General features: G+C 63.0%; 3 pseudogenes; all 3 read right to left on the reverse strand.

The window, feature by feature from the left end:
* Window positions 1-2979: 2979 nt before the first annotated feature.
* LOC142866300 (uncharacterized) lies at window positions 2980-3098 on the reverse strand (annotated as a pseudogene).
* A 3784-nt stretch (window positions 3099-6882) lies between these two features.
* LOC142866301 (uncharacterized) lies at window positions 6883-7001 on the reverse strand (annotated as a pseudogene).
* A 3786-nt stretch (window positions 7002-10787) lies between these two features.
* Window positions 10788-10906, reverse strand: LOC142866302 (uncharacterized; annotated as a pseudogene).
* Window positions 10907-12621: the final 1715 nt, after the last annotated feature.

Below are 12621 nucleotides of genomic sequence, written 5' to 3' on the forward strand. Positions count from 1 at the left end.
CCTAATCCATCTGTGAGGGTGGCAACTGAAGGAGAATTTTAAAGCTGACAGAATAGGCGAGGGAAGGCATAGGAGATTTCCACACCCAGCAAGGAAGACTTTCCCGAAATGGAAGAAAGAAACGAGCAAACAGAGACACCGGTAGCCCGCCCGGAAAAGAGTCTGCCCCTGAGAGAAAGCACCCTGACCAGGTTCACCCGTGGGTGGGTGGCGAGCTAGCGGCATTCAGAAGAGCGAGGCCCGCAGTCTGTGCGGAAGACACCTGCGCTCGGGTGTGTGTGGCGGCGCGATTCACAAGCAGCTCTAGACGTTAAACCAAGGAGAAGCCAGGGAGTTCCCAACGCCCCAGGTGTCCTCAGCCCACGACTGGCTGCTGTGGGAATGCGAAGCCCGGCTCCTTGTCTCAGAGCGGGGTTCCCAGGAGGATCAGGCTGAAGCTGGGACTTGGCCTCAAAGTGTCCCCTCGCATGGCCACCCCCTTCCCCTTCCTGCTCCTCTACTCCTGGTGCCCCTCCATCCAGGGGCCAGACCTTAAAGAGTCACCGCAAGAGAATCCTGGTCCCAAAGGAGCCTTCTGGGGGACCGGTGCTGAGAGAGGTTGTGGGCATGGCCCGCTGGGGCTCTGCCCGACCCAGGGCTGAGAGATGCCACCTCCCAGCTCTGGGTCCCTGCAGGAAGTGTTGGCAAGCACAGGGCCGGTCCTCCAAAGGCCCAGGTGCAGGGAGCCCAGGCCAAGCAGCCTGTGGAAGAAGCCACATGCCGTGCCACCCCGGGAACAGGACTGCAGGCCCCGGCCCTTCCCACCTCCTCCTCCTCCTCCTCCTCCTCCCCCCCGCCCCGCCCCCACAGGGCACAGGGCTCAGAGACACCTCAGACTCTTGCTACCCAAAGTGCAAAGGGCATCAGTTGCTCCTCCAACCCCCCCCCCCCCGCCCAGCAGACCACGTTGTCCAGCCAGCCCCCGGGCCTCCCTGGGGTGCCCAGCACAAAAGTGCAGACACCCACCGGACCCTCAGTCTCAGTTTTCGGAGGTTTTTGCCACTCTAAGGACCCGCAGGCCAGCTGGGCCTTCGGGCAGGACAGAGAGCCCCGGAATCCGACGTGGAGAGCTGCGTGTACGTCCCCATCAGGAGGCGGTCCCCACCTCCGCGGCTCTCCCCTTGCGGGGAGCGGCAGCCCAGCCGGCAGCCGCAGGGCCTCAGGGAAGACACCAGGCTGGGCCCCCGCGGCACAGCGGGGGCACGTCCCCCGCACTCACGCGACTTAGGGACGGCTGCTGGAGACTGCTGCGGCCACCCTGCTGCCGGGTTTCTGGAGGGCTTCCTGGAAGCAGCATCCACACCAAGCCCTTGGAAGGCCCAGGCGACGGAGGAGCCGGTCAGGCAGGGGCCGAGGACGGTGAGAGGCCGGGCGGGAAGGAGCGTGTCAGGCAGGGGCAGAGGACGGTGACCGGCCGGGCGGGGAGGAGCCGGTCAGGCGGGGGCCCAGGACAGTGACGGGCCTGGCCGGGGAGGAGTGCGTCAGGCAGGGGCAGAGGAGACGGGCTGGGTAAGGGTTAGGGTTACAGTTAGGGCACAATTCACAATCCCAAAGACGTGGAAGCGACCCGAGTGCCCATCCATCCAGGAGTGCATCAATAAAATGTGGCGCGTGGACACCACGGAGTGCCATTCGGCTGTGAGGAGCAGCGGTGAGAGGGCACCTCTCGTGTTCTCCTGGCCAGAGCTGGAACCCGTTCCAGTAAGCCAAGTATCCCAAGAATGGACACACGAGCACCACGTGAGCGCGCTCACCAGCAAATTGGTACGAACGGATGGACGCCTAAGTGGACAGAGAGGAATCACCTTCATCGGGTGGGTGTCGGGCGGGCGGGTGGGGGGAGGGGAGGGGCATACACATCCATTAGGCATGGGGTGGGTGCGCACCGACTGGGGGATGGGCGCACTTGAAGCTCTGACCCGAGGGGGGAGGCTTGGAGAGGGCAAGGCACCCGACCTTAACATTGGTACCCCCACAATACGCTGGAACAACATGAGAGGTATATGAATAAGAACACAGGGGGGGCCGGGCGCGGTGGCTCACGCCTGTAATCCTAGCTCTCTGGGAGGCCGAGGCGGGCGGATTGCTCCAGGTCAGGAGTTCGAAACCAGCCTGAGCAAGAGCGAGACCCCGTCTCTACTAAAAATAGAAAGAAATTAATTGGCCAACTAATATATATAGAAAAACACAGCCGGGCGTGGTGGTGCATGCCTGTAGTCCCAACTACTCGGGAGGCTGAGGCAGCAGGATTGCTTGAGCCCGGAGATTGAGGTTGCTGTGAGCTAGGCTGACGCCATGGCACTCACTCTAGCCTGGGCAGCAAAACGAGACTCTGTCTCAAAAAAAAAAAAAAAAAAAGAACACAGGGGGGAGGGCGGCACGGGCAACACATGTCACCTGAATACTTGTACTCCCATCATCTGCTTGAAAAGAGAGAGAAAAGAAAATGCAATCCTAGAGGTAAGAGACACTTTTTAAAAATAATGAATCCGAAGAGAAAAGTAAAAGGAGGCCTGTGGAGCAGGTCTGGGTGTGACTCCGGATCCCCCAACATCAGGTGCCACCACCAAAGATTCCTGCGTGTAGCCCATAGAACCCCAAAAGCAACGGGACGAGTTCTGGTCACATACTCCCTCAAAATGACATCCTGGCCTTCTTCTGGAACTCCCTCCCCTCTCAGACTCTCAAGGTTTCCTCCAGCGTGTCGGTTCCCACAGAGCAGACCTTTGGTCTGAGACCTGACAGTCCAGAAGCCACGCATGCTGCCGCGTGGCGGCGGTGTCGCGGCTTGGGACAAGAGGAGGCCCCACGGTGCGGGCTGGGGCGCCAGGCACCGCGCGGGCGCTGAGGGTGGGGGTGACCCCCACCCCGGGCCGCCGCCGCGCTCCCAGAAAGGGGACAGAACAAGAGGCAAAAAAAAAAAAAAAAAAAAAAAGCAGCAGCCTGTGGCACCCGGTATTCCCAGGCAGTCTCCCATCCAAGTACTAACCAGGCCCGACCCTGCTTAGCTTCCGAGACCAGACGAGATCGGGGGCGTTCAGGGTGGTGTGGCCCTAGACGGCGGCGGAGGGCGCCCCTGCCCCGCTCGAGAAGCCGAGCCTCTCTGGGCTTCCCCGCCGCCGCCTCCCGCCCCAGGCCCCGCGCCGGGCGGGGCCGGGCCGGCCGGGTCCGGGGGGCTCCCAGGGACGGGGGTGATGGGCGGGGCGGGGCGGGGCGGGGCGGGGCGGGGTGGGGGGCTGTCTCTCTATACACACACACACACACACTCACACTCACTCACACTCACACAAGATGCGCCTCCACGGCTGGACTCGCCAAGGTGGAGCCCTCCCAGCCCCCCTCGTCTCCTCGCCCGGCCTCCTTCACCTACCCGCTGCCCACCCCCAGCGCGTCGCTGCCGCTGACTGCGCACGCGCGGGACGCTCGCCCTTTGACCCCAGCCAGGGGCCGCCCTCCCCCACAACCCCTTTCAGCTGCGCCCCCCCCTCGCCCTGTGGGTGGGCTGCCGCCTATTCCCCCGGGCCAGGGCTGGGGCACAGCCAGTGTATGGGGCGTCTCTCTCTGGGGATGTGTCCCATGGGTGGGGTGGGGTGGCGTGGTTTGGGGGGCGCTGAAGAAATCAGTCCCCTCCATCTCCTACCTCTGGAAAACGCCCAAGCCCGTGGAGAACTGCCGGCACCGCTTCGTGGGGGCCGGGACCCTCCTCCGTGTCCTCCTGTGGCCCAGTCCAAGGGGCCTGGGCCTGGCCGGGGCTGCTTTGGACCCCGACCACCCTGGCGTGTGGACTCGCTAAAAATCGGCCATTAGATATTGGATTCCAGCTTCCTGGAGGTCATTTCACTAATGAGTGCACCGGAAAGAGTTTCCTAATCCATCTGTGAGGGTGGCAACTGAAGGAGAATTTTAAAGCTGACAGAATAGGCGAGGGAAGGCATAGGAGATTTCCACACCCAGCAAGGAAGACTTTCCCGAAATGGAAGAAAGAAACGAGCAAACAGAGACACCGGTAGCCCGCCCGGAAAAGAGTCTGCCCCTGAGAGAAAGCACCCTGACCAGGTTCACCCGTGGGTGGGTGGCGAGCTAGCGGCATTCAGAAGAGCGAGGCCCGCAGTCTGTGCGGAAGACACCTGCACTCGGGTGTGTGTGGCGGCGCGATTCACAAGCAGCTCTAGACGTTAAACCAAGGAGAAGCCAGGGAGTTCCCAACGCCCCAGGTGTCCTCAGCCCACGACTGGCTGCTGTGGGAATGCGAAGCCCGGCTCCTTGTCTCAGAGCGGGGTTCCCAGGAGGATCAGGCTGAAGCTGGGACTTGGCCTCAAAGTGTCCCCTCGCATGGCCACCCCCTTCCCCTTCCTGCTCCTCTACTCCTGGTGCCCCTCCATCCAGGGGCCAGACCTTAAAGAGTCACCGCAAGAGAATCCTGGTCCCAAAGGAGCCTTCTGGGGGACCGGTGCTGAGAGAGGTTGTGGGCATGGCCCGCTGGGGCTCTGCCCGACCCAGGGCTGAGAGATGCCACCTCCCAGCTCTGGGTCCCTGCAGGAAGTGTTGGCAAGCACAGGGCCGGTCCTCCAAAGGCCCAGGTGCAGGGAGCCCAGGCCAAGCAGCCTGTGGAAGAAGCCACATGCCGTGCCACCCCGGGAACAGGACTGCAGGCCCCGGCCCTTCCCACCTCCTCCTCCTCCTCCTCCTCCTCCCCCCCGCCCCGCCCCCACAGGGCACAGGGCTCAGAGACACCTCAGACTCTTGCTACCCAAAGTGCAAAGGGCATCAGTTGCTCCTCCAACCCCCCCCCCCCGCCCAGCAGACCACGTTGTCCAGCCAGCCCCCGGGCCTCCCTGGGGTGCCCAGCACAAAAGTGCAGACACCCACCGGACCCTCAGTCTCAGTTTTCGGAGGTTTTTGCCACTCTAAGGACCCGCAGGCCAGCTGGGCCTTCGGGCAGGACAGAGAGCCCCGGAATCCGACGTGGAGAGCTGCGTGTACGTCCCCATCAGGAGGCGGTCCCCACCTCCGCGGCTCTCCCCTTGCGGGGAGCGGCAGCCCAGCCGGCAGCCGCAGGGCCTCAGGGAAGACACCAGGCTGGGCCCCCGCGGCACAGCGGGGGCACGTCCCCCGCACTCACGCGACTTAGGGACGGCTGCTGGAGACTGCTGCGGCCACCCTGCTGCCGGGTTTCTGGAGGGCTTCCTGGAAGCAGCATCCACACCAAGCCCTTGGAAGGCCCAGGCGACGGAGGAGCCGGTCAGGCAGGGGCCGAGGACGGTGAGAGGCCGGGCGGGAAGGAGCGTGTCAGGCAGGGGCAGAGGACGGTGACCGGCCGGGCGGGGAGGAGCCGGTCAGGCGGGGGCCCAGGACAGTGACGGGCCTGGCCGGGGAGGAGTGCGTCAGGCAGGGGCAGAGGAGACGGGCTGGGTAAGGGTTAGGGTTACAGTTAGGGCACAATTCACAATCCCAAAGACGTGGAAGCGACCCGAGTGCCCATCCATCCAGGAGTGCATCAATAAAATGTGGCGCGTGGACACCACGGAGTGCCATTCGGCTGTGAGGAGCAGCGGTGAGAGGGCGCCTCTCGTGTTCTCCTGGCCAGAGCTGGAACCCGTTCCAGTAAGCCAAGTATCCCAAGAATGGACACACGAGCACCACGTGAGCGTGCTCACCAGCAAATTGGTACGAACGGATGGACGCCTAAGTGGACAGAGAGGAATCACCTTCATCGGGTGGGTGTCGGGCGGGCGGGTGGGGGGAGGGGAGGGGCATACACATCCATTAGGCATGGGGTGGGTGCGCACCGACTGGGGGATGGGCGCACTTGAAGCTCTGACCCGAGGGGGGAGGCTTGGAGAGGGCAAGGCACCCGACCTTAACATTGGTACCCCCACAATACGCTGGAACAACATGAGAGGTATATGAATAAGAACACAGGGGGGGCCGGGCGCGGTGGCTCACGCCTGTAATCCTAGCTCTCTGGGAGGCCGAGGCGGGCGGATTGCTCCAGGTCAGGAGTTCGAAACCAGCCTGAGCAAGAGCGAGACCCCGTCTCTACTAAAAATAGAAAGAAATTAATTGGCCAACTAATATATATAGAAAAACACAGCCGGGCGTGGTGGTGCATGCCTGTAGTCCCAACTACTCGGGAGGCTGAGGCAGCAGGATTGCTTGAGCCCGGAGATTGAGGTTGCTGTGAGCTAGGCTGACGCCATGGCACTCACTCTAGCCTGGGCAGCAAAACGAGACTCTGTCTCAAAAAAAAAAAAAAAAAGAACACAGGGGGGAGGGCGGCACGGGCAACACATGTCACCTGAATACTTGTACTCCCATCATCTGCTTGAAAAGAGAGAGAAAAGAAAATGCAATCCTAGAGGTAAGAGACACTTTTTAAAAATAATGAATCCGAAGAGAAAAGTAAAAGGAGGCCTGTGGAGCAGGTCTGGGTGTGACTCCGGATCCCCCAACATCAGGTGCCACCACCAAAGATTCCTGCGTGTAGCCCATAGAACCCCAAAAGCAACGGGACGAGTTCTGGTCACATACTCCCTCAAAATGACATCCTGGCCTTCTTCTGGAACTCCCTCCCCTCTCAGACTCTCAAGGTTTCCTCCAGCGTGTCGGTTCCCACAGAGCAGACCTTTGGTCTGAGACCTGACAGTCCAGAAGCCACGCATGCTGCCGCGTGGCGGCGGTGTCGCGGCTTGGGACAAGAGGAGGCCCCACGGTGCGGGCTGGGGCGCCAGGCACCGCGCGGGCGCTGAGGGTGGGGGTGACCCCCACCCCGGGCCGCCGCCGCGCTCCCAGAAAGGGGACAGAACAAGAGGCAAAAAAAAAAAAAAAAAAAAAAAAAGCAGCAGCCTGTGGCACCCGGTATTCCCAGGCAGTCTCCCATCCAAGTACTAACCAGGCCCGACCCTGCTTAGCTTCCGAGACCAGACGAGATCGGGGGCGTTCAGGGTGGTGTGGCCCTAGACGGCGGCGGAGGGCGCCCCTGCCCCGCTCGAGAAGCCGAGCCTCTCTGGGCTTCCCCGCCGCCGCCTCCCGCCCCAGGCCCCGCGCCGGGCGGGGCCGGGCCGGCCGGGTCCGGGGGGCTCCCAGGGACGGGGGTGATGGGCGGGGCGGGGCGGGGCGGGGCGGGGCGGGGTGGGGGGCTGTCTCTCTATACACACACACACACACACTCACACTCACTCACACTCACACAAGATGCGCCTCCACGGCTGGACTCGCCAAGGTGGAGCCCTCCCAGCCCCCCTCGTCTCCTCGCCCGGCCTCCTTCACCTACCCGCTGCCCACCCCCAGCGCGTCGCTGCCGCTGACTGCGCACGCGCGGGACGCTCGCCCTTTGACCCCAGCCAGGGGCCGCCCTCCCCCACAACCCCTTTCAGCTGCGCCCCCCCCTCGCCCTGTGGGTGGGCTGCCGCCTATTCCCCCGGGCCAGGGCTGGGGCACAGCCAGTGTATGGGGCGTCTCTCTCTGGGGATGTGTCCCATGGGTGGGGTGGGGTGGCGTGGTTTGGGGGGCGCTGAAGAAATCAGTCCCCTCCATCTCCTACCTCTGGAAAACGCCCAAGCCCGTGGAGAACTGCCGGCACCGCTTCGTGGGGGCCGGGACCCTCCTCCGTGTCCTCCTGTGGCCCAGTCCAAGGGGCCTGGGCCTGGCCGGGGCTGCTTTGGACCCCGACCACCCTGGCGTGTGGACTCGCTAAAAATCGGCCATTAGATATTGGATTCCAGCTTCCTGGAGGTCATTTCACTAATGAGTGCACCGGAAAGAGTTTCCTAATCCATCTGTGAGGGTGGCAACTGAAGGAGAATTTTAAAGCTGACAGAATAGGCGAGGGAAGGCATAGGAGATTTCCACACCCAGCAAGGAAGACTTTCCCGAAATGGAAGAAAGAAACGAGCAAACAGAGACACCGGTAGCCCGCCCGGAAAAGAGTCTGCCCCTGAGAGAAAGCACCCTGACCAGGTTCACCCGTGGGTGGGTGGCGAGCTAGCGGCATTCAGAAGAGCGAGGCCCGCAGTCTGTGCGGAAGACACCTGCGCTCGGGTGTGTGTGGCGGCGCGATTCACAAGCAGCTCTAGACGTTAAACCAAGGAGAAGCCAGGGAGTTCCCAACGCCCCAGGTGTCCTCAGCCCACGACTGGCTGCTGTGGGAATGCGAAGCCCGGCTCCTTGTCTCAGAGCGGGGTTCCCAGGAGGATCAGGCTGAAGCTGGGACTTGGCCTCAAAGTGTCCCCTCGCATGGCCACCCCCTTCCCCTTCCTGCTCCTCTACTCCTGGTGCCCCTCCATCCAGGGGCCAGACCTTAAAGAGTCACCGCAAGAGAATCCTGGTCCCAAAGGAGCCTTCTGGGGGACCGGTGCTGAGAGAGGTTGTGGGCATGGCCCGCTGGGGCTCTGCCCGACCCAGGGCTGAGAGATGCCACCTCCCAGCTCTGGGTCCCTGCAGGAAGTGTTGGCAAGCACAGGGCCGGTCCTCCAAAGGCCCAGGTGCAGGGAGCCCAGGCCAAGCAGCCTGTGGAAGAAGCCACATGCCGTGCCACCCCGGGAACAGGACTGCAGGCCCCGGCCCTTCCCACCTCCTCCTCCTCCTCCTCCTCCTCCCCCCCGCCCCGCCCCCACAGGGCACAGGGCTCAGAGACACCTCAGACTCTTGCTACCCAAAGTGCAAAGGGCATCAGTTGCTCCTCCAACCCCCCCCCCCCGCCCAGCAGACCACGTTGTCCAGCCAGCCCCCGGGCCTCCCTGGGGTGCCCAGCACAAAAGTGCAGACACCCACCGGACCCTCAGTCTCAGTTTTCGGAGGTTTTTGCCACTCTAAGGACCCGCAGGCCAGCTGGGCCTTCGGGCAGGACAGAGAGCCCCGGAATCCGACGTGGAGAGCTGCGTGTACGTCCCCATCAGGAGGCGGTCCCCACCTCCGCGGCTCTCCCCTTGCGGGGAGCGGCAGCCCAGCCGGCAGCCGCAGGGCCTCAGGGAAGACACCAGGCTGGGCCCCCGCGGCACAGCGGGGGCACGTCCCCCGCACTCACGCGACTTAGGGACGGCTGCTGGAGACTGCTGCGGCCACCCTGCTGCCGGGTTTCTGGAGGGCTTCCTGGAAGCAGCATCCACACCAAGCCCTTGGAAGGCCCAGGCGACGGAGGAGCCGGTCAGGCAGGGGCCGAGGACGGTGAGAGGCCGGGCGGGAAGGAGCGTGTCAGGCAGGGGCAGAGGACGGTGACCGGCCGGGCGGGGAGGAGCCGGTCAGGCGGGGGCCCAGGACAGTGACGGGCCTGGCCGGGGAGGAGTGCGTCAGGCAGGGGCAGAGGAGACGGGCTGGGTAAGGGTTAGGGTTACAGTTAGGGCACAATTCACAATCCCAAAGACGTGGAAGCGACCCGAGTGCCCATCCATCCAGGAGTGCATCAATAAAATGTGGCGCGTGGACACCACGGAGTGCCATTCGGCTGTGAGGAGCAGCGGTGAGAGGGCGCCTCTCGTGTTCTCCTGGCCAGAGCTGGAACCCGTTCCAGTAAGCCAAGTATCCCAAGAATGGACACACGAGCACCACGTGAGCGCGCTCACCAGCAAATTGGTACGAACGGATGGACGCCTAAGTGGACAGAGAGGAATCACCTTCATCGGGTGGGTGTCGGGCGGGCGGGTGGGGGGAGGGGAGGGGCATACACATCCATTAGGCATGGGGTGGGTGCGCACCGACTGGGGGATGGGCGCACTTGAAGCTCTGACCCGAGGGGGGAGGCTTGGAGAGGGCAAGGCACCCGACCTTAACATTGGTACCCCCACAATACGCTGGAACAACATGAGAGGTATATGAATAAGAACACAGGGGGGGCCGGGCGCGGTGGCTCACGCCTGTAATCCTAGCTCTCTGGGAGGCCGAGGCGGGCGGATTGCTCCAGGTCAGGAGTTCGAAACCAGCCTGAGCAAGAGCGAGACCCCGTCTCTACTAAAAATAGAAAGAAATTAATTGGCCAACTAATATATATAGAAAAACACAGCCGGGCGTGGTGGTGCATGCCTGTAGTCCCAACTACTCGGGAGGCTGAGGCAGCAGGATTGCTTGAGCCCGGAGATTGAGGTTGCTGTGAGCTAGGCTGACGCCATGGCACTCACTCTAGCCTGGGCAGCAAAACGAGACTCTGTCTCAAAAAAAAAAAAAAAAAAAGAACACAGGGGGGAGGGCGGCACGGGCAACACATGTCACCTGAATACTTGTACTCCCATCATCTGCTTGAAAAGAGAGAGAAAAGAAAATGCAATCCTAGAGGTAAGAGACACTTTTTAAAAATAATGAATCCGAAGAGAAAAGTAAAAGGAGGCCTGTGGAGCAGGTCTGGGTGTGACTCCGGATCCCCCAACATCAGGTGCCACCACCAAAGATTCCTGCGTGTAGCCCATAGAACCCCAAAAGCAACGGGACGAGTTCTGGTCACATACTCCCTCAAAATGACATCCTGGCCTTCTTCTGGAACTCCCTCCCCTCTCAGACTCTCAAGGTTTCCTCCAGCGTGTCGGTTCCCACAGAGCAGACCTTTGGTCTGAGACCTGACAGTCCAGAAGCCACGCATGCTGCCGCGTGGCGGCGGTGTCGCGGCTTGGGACAAGAGGAGGCCCCACGGTGCGGGCTGGGGCGCCAGGCACCGCGCGGGCGCTGAGGGTGGGGGTGACCCCCACCCCGGGCCGCCGCCGCGCTCCCAGAAAGGGGACAGAACAAGAGGCAAAAAAAAAAAAAAAAAAAAAAAAAGCAGCAGCCTGTGGCACCCGGTATTCCCAGGCAGTCTCCCATCCAAGTACTAACCAGGCCCGACCCTGCTTAGCTTCCGAGACCAGACGAGATCGGGGGCGTTCAGGGTGGTGTGGCCCTAGACGGCGGCGGAGGGCGCCCCTGCCCCGCTCGAGAAGCCGAGCCTCTCTGGGCTTCCCCGCCGCCGCCTCCCGCCCCAGGCCCCGCGCCGGGCGGGGCCGGGCCGGCCGGGTCCGGGGGGCTCCCAGGGACGGGGGTGATGGGCGGGGCGGGGCGGGGCGGGGCGGGGCGGGGTGGGGGGCTGTCTCTCTATACACACACACACACACACTCACACTCACTCACACTCACACAAGATGCGCCTCCACGGCTGGACTCGCCAAGGTGGAGCCCTCCCAGCCCCCCTCGTCTCCTCGCCCGGCCTCCTTCACCTACCCGCTGCCCACCCCCAGCGCGTCGCTGCCGCTGACTGCGCACGCGCGGGACGCTCGCCCTTTGACCCCAGCCAGGGGCCGCCCTCCCCCACAACCCCTTTCAGCTGCGCCCCCCCCTCGCCCTGTGGGTGGGCTGCCGCCTATTCCCCCGGGCCAGGGCTGGGGCACAGCCAGTGTATGGGGCGTCTCTCTCTGGGGATGTGTCCCATGGGTGGGGTGGGGTGGCGTGGTTTGGGGGGCGCTGAAGAAATCAGTCCCCTCCATCTCCTACCTCTGGAAAACGCCCAAGCCCGTGGAGAACTGCCGGCACCGCTTCGTGGGGGCCGGGACCCTCCTCCGTGTCCTCCTGTGGCCCAGTCCAAGGGGCCTGGGCCTGGCCGGGGCTGCTTTGGACCCCGACCACCCTGGCGTGTGGACTCGCTAAAAATCGGCCATTAGATATTGGATTCCAGCTTCCTGGAGGTCATTTCACTAATGAGTGCACCGGAAAGAGTTTCCTAATCCATCTGTGAGGGTGGCAACTGAAGGAGAATTTTAAAGCTGACAGAATAGGCGAGGGAAGGCATAGGAGATTTCCACACCCAGCAAGGAAGACTTTCCCGAAATGGAAGAAAGAAACGAGCAAACAGAGACACCGGTAGCCCGCCCGGAAAAGAGTCTGCCCCTGAGAGAAAGCACCCTGACCAGGTTCACCCGTGGGTGGGTGGCGAGCTAGCGGCATTCAGAAGAGCGAGGCCCGCAGTCTGTGCGGAAGACACCTGCGCTCGGGTGTGTGTGGCGGCGCGATTCACAAGCAGCTCTAGACGTTAAACCAAGGAGAAGCCAGGGAGTTCCCAACGCCCCAGGTGTCCTCAGCCCACGACTGGCTGCTGTGGGAATGCGAAGCCCGGCTCCTTGTCTCAGAGCGGGGTTCCCAGGAGGATCAGGCTGAAGCTGGGACTTGGCCTCAAAGTGTCCCCTCGCATGGCCACCCCCTTCCCCTTCCTGCTCCTCTACTCCTGGTGCCCCTCCATCCAGGGGCCAGACCTTAAAGAGTCACCGCAAGAGAATCCTGGTCCCAAAGGAGCCTTCTGGGGGACCGGTGCTGAGAGAGGTTGTGGGCATGGCCCGCTGGGGCTCTGCCCGACCCAGGGCTGAGAGATGCCACCTCCCAGCTCTGGGTCCCTGCAGGAAGTGTTGGCAAGCACAGGGCCGGTCCTCCAAAGGCCCAGGTGCAGGGAGCCCAGGCCAAGCAGCCTGTGGAAGAAGCCACATGCCGTGCCACCCCGGGAACAGGACTGCAGGCCCCGGCCCTTCCCACCTCCTCCTCCTCCTCCTCCTCCTCCCCCCCGCCCCGCCCCCACAGGGCACAGGGCTCAGAGACACCTCAGACTCTTGCTACCCAAAGTGCAAAGGGCATCAGTTG

The sequence above is a fragment of the Microcebus murinus genome, unplaced genomic scaffold (genome assembly GCF_040939455.1).
Source record: "Microcebus murinus isolate Inina unplaced genomic scaffold, M.murinus_Inina_mat1.0 scaf002_hap2_Mmur4.0, whole genome shotgun sequence".
NCBI lineage: Eukaryota > Metazoa > Chordata > Mammalia > Primates > Cheirogaleidae > Microcebus > Microcebus murinus.